Source organism: Fusarium oxysporum, chromosome 3 (assembly GCF_000149955.1).
Source record: "Fusarium oxysporum f. sp. lycopersici 4287 chromosome 3, whole genome shotgun sequence".
Taxonomy (NCBI): domain Eukaryota; kingdom Fungi; phylum Ascomycota; class Sordariomycetes; order Hypocreales; family Nectriaceae; genus Fusarium; species Fusarium oxysporum.
The window spans coordinates 190,607-196,591 of NC_030988.1; positions in this window are offsets into that span (position 1 = coordinate 190,607).

Here is a 5,985-nt window from a genome sequence, read left to right on the forward strand (position 1 = left end):
GCAGATTTGTATCTACGAGGCTCCCGGACCTTGGTGCCAGACTGATAGCGCCGTCGATGTGGCCTCCATTATATTCGTACCTGAAGCGACAATCAATAATGATCATTTCATCAAAGTATTGACCGAACCGACCATCCATACAATCAACAAGCGTTTCCTTCGTGATTCGCCAGATGTTGTCGGAACTGTTAGCTGGTATCGTTGGAAGCTTTTGAGGTACGTCTAGCCTTTCAGCTTCAACCATAGTGAGAGTCTGTATAGCCGGGTTATTTTTGCCAATCATGTTTTAAAGAAAGTTCAATGGCATGATGGCAAGAGCGGAAGTTGAGATATATATTAGCTCTTGTCTAGTGGAGACGAGAAATTTCTGTCGCCAGATGTGTTGTAATTAAGGGTGAAGATGTATGACAAACAATACTGAGTATTCGGCGTATGTGACTAACATCATCTCGCCGAGTCTAGTATCTTAAGGTATTTCGGGACACGATATCCTAAAATAAGATTTGAGGAACCGCCTCGGTGACAATAATGACCCAATAGCTACACGATCAACGAGGCTGAGATAGGGCTGCACGACTGTGCAGCCCTTATGTTGCAGCATACTTACGACAGCCTTTATTCTATGGGTACAAAAATAGAAGCGAAAGCCACTGGGTGTGAGAGAATACTTTTTGTAGGACACACGAAATCTGCAATTAGAACGGTATCTATTCTTGCGCCGGTTGCCAACGAATCCTAGAGCCTGACACATACACTTCGTCCAGTCAGAGAAATGTATCACCAGTTCTAAGCGTCTACCTACTGGACTTGATAAAGAGAAGCTGTGTTTCCAAGGTACGCGTAAGCGCGTAGAATGACATAAGGTCGACCAACTGGAGAAAGATGTATACATGAGATAGCGACTTCATTCTAAATAAATTTAATACTTGCATTCGACAATGCATGTGGACGTGGAGCCTATTCCCTCATGGAGTGTATGAATACCAAGTATAGCGCTTTCGCATTCACAAATCTATCTAGCGTCTTCAGCTTCTTCATCCAAGCGTGGTTGATGTCATTAGGAAAATTGATGACAATCATAAATGCAAGTAGACTTCTCAGCCTCATATAATAGATACTTCCGTGAGACTTCACAAACAGCCTTGGGATTTCGCCAGCATCTGGTATCTGGGCAGTATGTCGGTGTCGGATACGCCGACTTGATCCAGCGCAGCCCCCAGATCAAATCCAATCAAACAAATTGCCAAACAAATCAATCAAATATGCCAAAATTTTATTTCAATCAAACAAATACAAAATCCTCGATTTGAAATAACATTTGATATATTTGATACACAATATGCCATCCAGCGTCCATGCTGCCAGACCGTTGACCGCGCTTTCACAGCTTACCCGGAACCTGGCTGGTGAGCGACCCCAGCCAATCAAAGTCATCCATCAAGCCTTCCATTAGTGAGCTACCCCAGTACCACGGTCAGGCTGGTGGGGGAGAAAGTAGCTCCTTAACTTTTACGTCCCGTCCTCGCGACATCAAGTCGCGTCGGTGCTAGTTTGTTTACCTTTCAACGCGTACCATTCCTCCCACGAGTCGACGCCTAACCCGATGGAATCCGACGACATCATGCTTCCTTCGCCTCCACCCTCTGCCTTTTCTTTTCTTCGACCACCGAGGAATTTGGCGAGTCAATTCGAGCTGACGACGCAGTCGGCATTGCCAGACCACCCTACTGTTGCAGATCTTCCGCGAGCAGTGTGGAGGAACAAACGATATGTTTTGGAAGAGTCATTGTCCCGGAAGGGCTCGAAGGGCCGGAAGAGCTGGATCAAGCGCCATGGATTTTTTCTTGTTGAGATCGACACTAACGACAGTCCTTTGAGTCCTTACTGGGCCTGTCGTTTGTGTGACGCGAAGGGTCAGCCTGAGTTCTTCGCCGCTGCTGCTACGAGTTCGGCAGCGGACCATCTCCGCAAGTATGTGAATGTGAATGTGACGTCGCGAGCTTGAGCACTATTGACCAACGCCAGGTCTCACAGGATTTTCGAGAGCAGTCAAGCAGCTGATCCAGATCTGTCAACCGATGAATCTGAACGGCCCAAGCGACGACGCTTGCAGTACAGTACTGTGCCGCGCGCCAGAGTCAAGACGATCCGAGAATTGAGCCTGGGACTTCTAATTAACACCAATGTTCCTTTTTCCTTCTTCAGCGATACATTCTTTCAGCAGCTCGCTTAGCAGCTTGACCCTCACCTAGCTGACCAGATACCATGGAGCCGGCAATCGATGGGCCGTTTGCTGGATGACACGTACAAATCTAAGAAAGATGAGATTAAGCAGGAGCTCTCAGATGCCCTTACTAAAATCCATCTGGGGTTCGACCTGTGGACATCGCCTAATCGGCATGCTGTTATGGCAGTCACAGCTCATTTTCTTGACCGCTAGGGCAAGCACCAGTCGCGCCTATTGGCACTCCGTCGCCAGCTAGGGTGTCATAGCGGAGAAAGTCTTGCGGTGACGCTCGGGCAAGTTGTGCGAGAATGGAAGATAGAGGACCGAGTCGGAACCGTGATCTCGGACAACGCATCTTCAAACGACAGCTGTCTCGTGAACTTTTACGGAGATCTCGACGCAGAGATGAGTCTGGCGGACGTTCGGGCCAGACGTATGCGCTGCTATGGGCATATCCTGAACCTGGTTGCTCGCGCCTTTCTCTACGGCGAAGATTTCGAATCTTTCGAGGCCGAATCGCAGGTATTTGATCTTCTCGGCCGGCGCGAGGATGACCTACGACACTGGAGAAAGAAAGGGCCGGTGGGAAAGCTCCACAATGTTGTCAAATTCATCAGATCTTCCCCTCAGAGGTGTGAGCTCTTCAAAAGGATCTCACGCGAGAACGACGAAGCACAAGAATACCTCTTGGCGAGTGAGTCGACGGCAGAGCTAGAGGTCGTAATGAATAACGATACGAGATGGAACTCCACTTATCTCATGATCTCTCGAGCGCTCGTCAAGCAGGGAGACATCAGGGCGTTCTTGGTCCACCCAGAAGTGGAGAAATGGCTACCGGAGGCCGACATGCTGAAGGGAGATGACTGGAGACTGTTGGCAGAAATCAAACTTATTCTTGAGCCATTCTATCTACAGACTATGAGAACGCAGGGCTGGGGCAGCGAAGGAGGTAACGGACGGCTCTGGGAAGTGATGACAGGTATGGAGTACTTGCTGGAACACCTAGAGGATCGGAAGCTGTTCCATCATGCCGTTCCAGACGAGGCAGGGGGGCAGGACACCAACTCGCAGGCCGAGCAGGCTCGAGGGCGACCAGACCGTAACCGGCAGCTTCCTGCTCGATTTAGGGATTGCGAGACGGATATCCATCCGCGAAAGTCCAGGCAAGGCCCCTTGTCAGATCGTGGCTCGAGACAATGCGATGATGGATCAGGCAAGCCATCAGGATCATTAGGAATCGATGACATGGGAAAGGATCACCGACACTATTTAAGACTGTCCATCATGACTGCCTGGCAGAAACTAAACGAGTACTACACCAAGCTTGGAGACTCACCGTTGTTCGCTGCATCCATCATCCTCCACCCATCACTCGGCATGAACTATCTGGAGGTGAACTGGGCGTCGGAAGAGCAGCTTGTGTGGGTGAGGGATGCCAAAATTGGACTGTCTGACTACTTGGAACGTTGGTACCACTGCAACCGGCCGGTGGATGAGCAGCAGAAGATGATCATGGACACATCGACATCCTTAAGCGTACCAAGGACGACGACTGAAGTTAGCGTGTTCAAGCAATGGATTAAAAGCAGGACAGCGAAGACCACGGTGATGGGAAGCGAGCTTGAGCGGTATCTGCGGCTAGAGCCGCAAGAGACTGAGGATCCAATCGAGTGGTGGATGGCTCACCAGGGACAATTCCCGATGATCAGCCAATTGGCTCTCGATATACTCGCGATACCGGCGATGGCGACTGATTGCGAGAGGTCGTTCAGCCTAGCCAAGCTAACGCTGACGACGCAGAGGCTTTCGATGACGACGGAAACGCTGGAGAAGTTACAATGCCTTAAGAACTGGGTCAGACATGGTGCGGTGAAGCTAGGGGCGACAATAGGTGGGGGGGAGGAGGTCCAATGGGAGATTGGAGATGTTAGCATGGAAGCATAGAGAGCCAGATTTGAAATATTTGAAATATTTGAATAAATATTTCAAACAACAAATCCAGTCTTGAGAGTTATCAAATATCTCAAATATGACCCCGGATTTGATTTGTTTGATTTGAGGGCAGCGCTGACTTGATCTTGGAACTGTGGATGTGAAGTTCACGCGCTGCCGGTCCAGTAAGCCTAGTCAGGGCCAAGTCTCCCGGCGTTACTTTATTCCGCTTACAAAGCCACACAAAAAGGGTAAATACAAAAGTTTCTGGCTAATCACATCAAGGCGCTAGTAAGGGGTCCATTCCCCACCTCTCCAACTTACTTCCGCCTCCATAATTGCTTCGCTTCTGTCTTTCCTGTGGTCCTAGATCAGAGAAGGAGTGCAGAGGAAGCGATTGGGCTTTGCTGATGGATGAGACCACCAAAAACAGCATGCACAACAGGGTGATGGCCGACGATGGCTTCAACGACCACTTTCTGACGGCGCTGCCCACAAATCAAATCCAATCAAACAAATTACCAAACAAATCAATCAAATATCCCGAAAATCTTATTTCAAACAAACAAATCCAAAATCTTGGATTTGAGATAATATTTGATATATTTGGTACCGGGATATGATGCTATGAAAGATAACTGGTTAGGCTCATGGCCGCCTTTCCTCATAACTTACCCGGTACTTAAGAGGTGCTAAAGATCTGGCACTTAGATCAGGCCAATCAGAGCCATTATCCGAGCTCTTACGTTAGTCAGCCGCCCTCATGTAAGCCCCTCAACATCGAACACGCGCTGTCATTGATGCTTCCTTGTCATGGCGTCTGGCAGTCCTTACCTAATAAAGACTAGCTTAGTGGGGCTCGACGGCAAACTCATCCCCTCTCCATCCCCTGGTTTTGCTCACCCTTCACCAGCGTCAAGCACTCAGCAGCATCGCCAGACCTACCTAGTAGAATAAAGTTCCCACCTGCAGCGGAGAGTAACGAACGACATATGCTGAGGAAAGTTACGACTTTGTGAGGTTGAATCCGACGGCATTTAGGAGAAAGAAAGACCCATAACGATCCCTTTCCAACCAACTAGGCTCGCCTGTTCTGGGATTTGGCGTTGACAGAACCGCAAGGCGTGGTGTTCAGTAACGTAGAGTGCCATGCTTGCGGGTGGGCAAGCAGATAGATGTACTAGAAAATCTATCATGATCAAGATGCTTTTTTTGGCCGTTTTCTAGCTGCGGCTTATGAGGCTCCTGATAAGTACAGTCGGCGCTTGAGATCATGCGTAGTGCCCCACAGGGAGGCCGGAAATAGCATCGGAGAAGTACGACGCCGAGATTTGGAACATTTGAAATGCTTGAATAAATATCTCAAACAACAAATCCAGTGTCCAAAGGTATCAAATAAATCAAATTCGACCACGGATTTGATTTGTTTGATTTGTGGGCAGCGCTGCTTTCAGACAAAGAGAGAGCCCATCTACGGACTGTCCGGGTAGCATGATATCAGACGAGGGTAAGCCGAGATACCATGTGAAAAGGCTCTCGGTCTACCGTGTATCAGCGCGCTCTTGCCTCTCCCATATATGCTCACGGTTCATTCATGGGGCTAGGCTATTTTGCACCGATTCTGATGTTATTGTATATTGAAATTTGCTGCGGCAAATAAGTTCCCAAATCTATGACATTTCAAAGAACTCTTTTCTGCAATGACGTGGTGGAGATTCTCGGCCATGCGTGCAGAGCCTGTTCGGTAAAAAGACTTACACCAGGACAGGGTAGAGCGCAGAAGGGTGGAGAATGTGGGTCTCTTGAGTTCACATACTCATCACCGA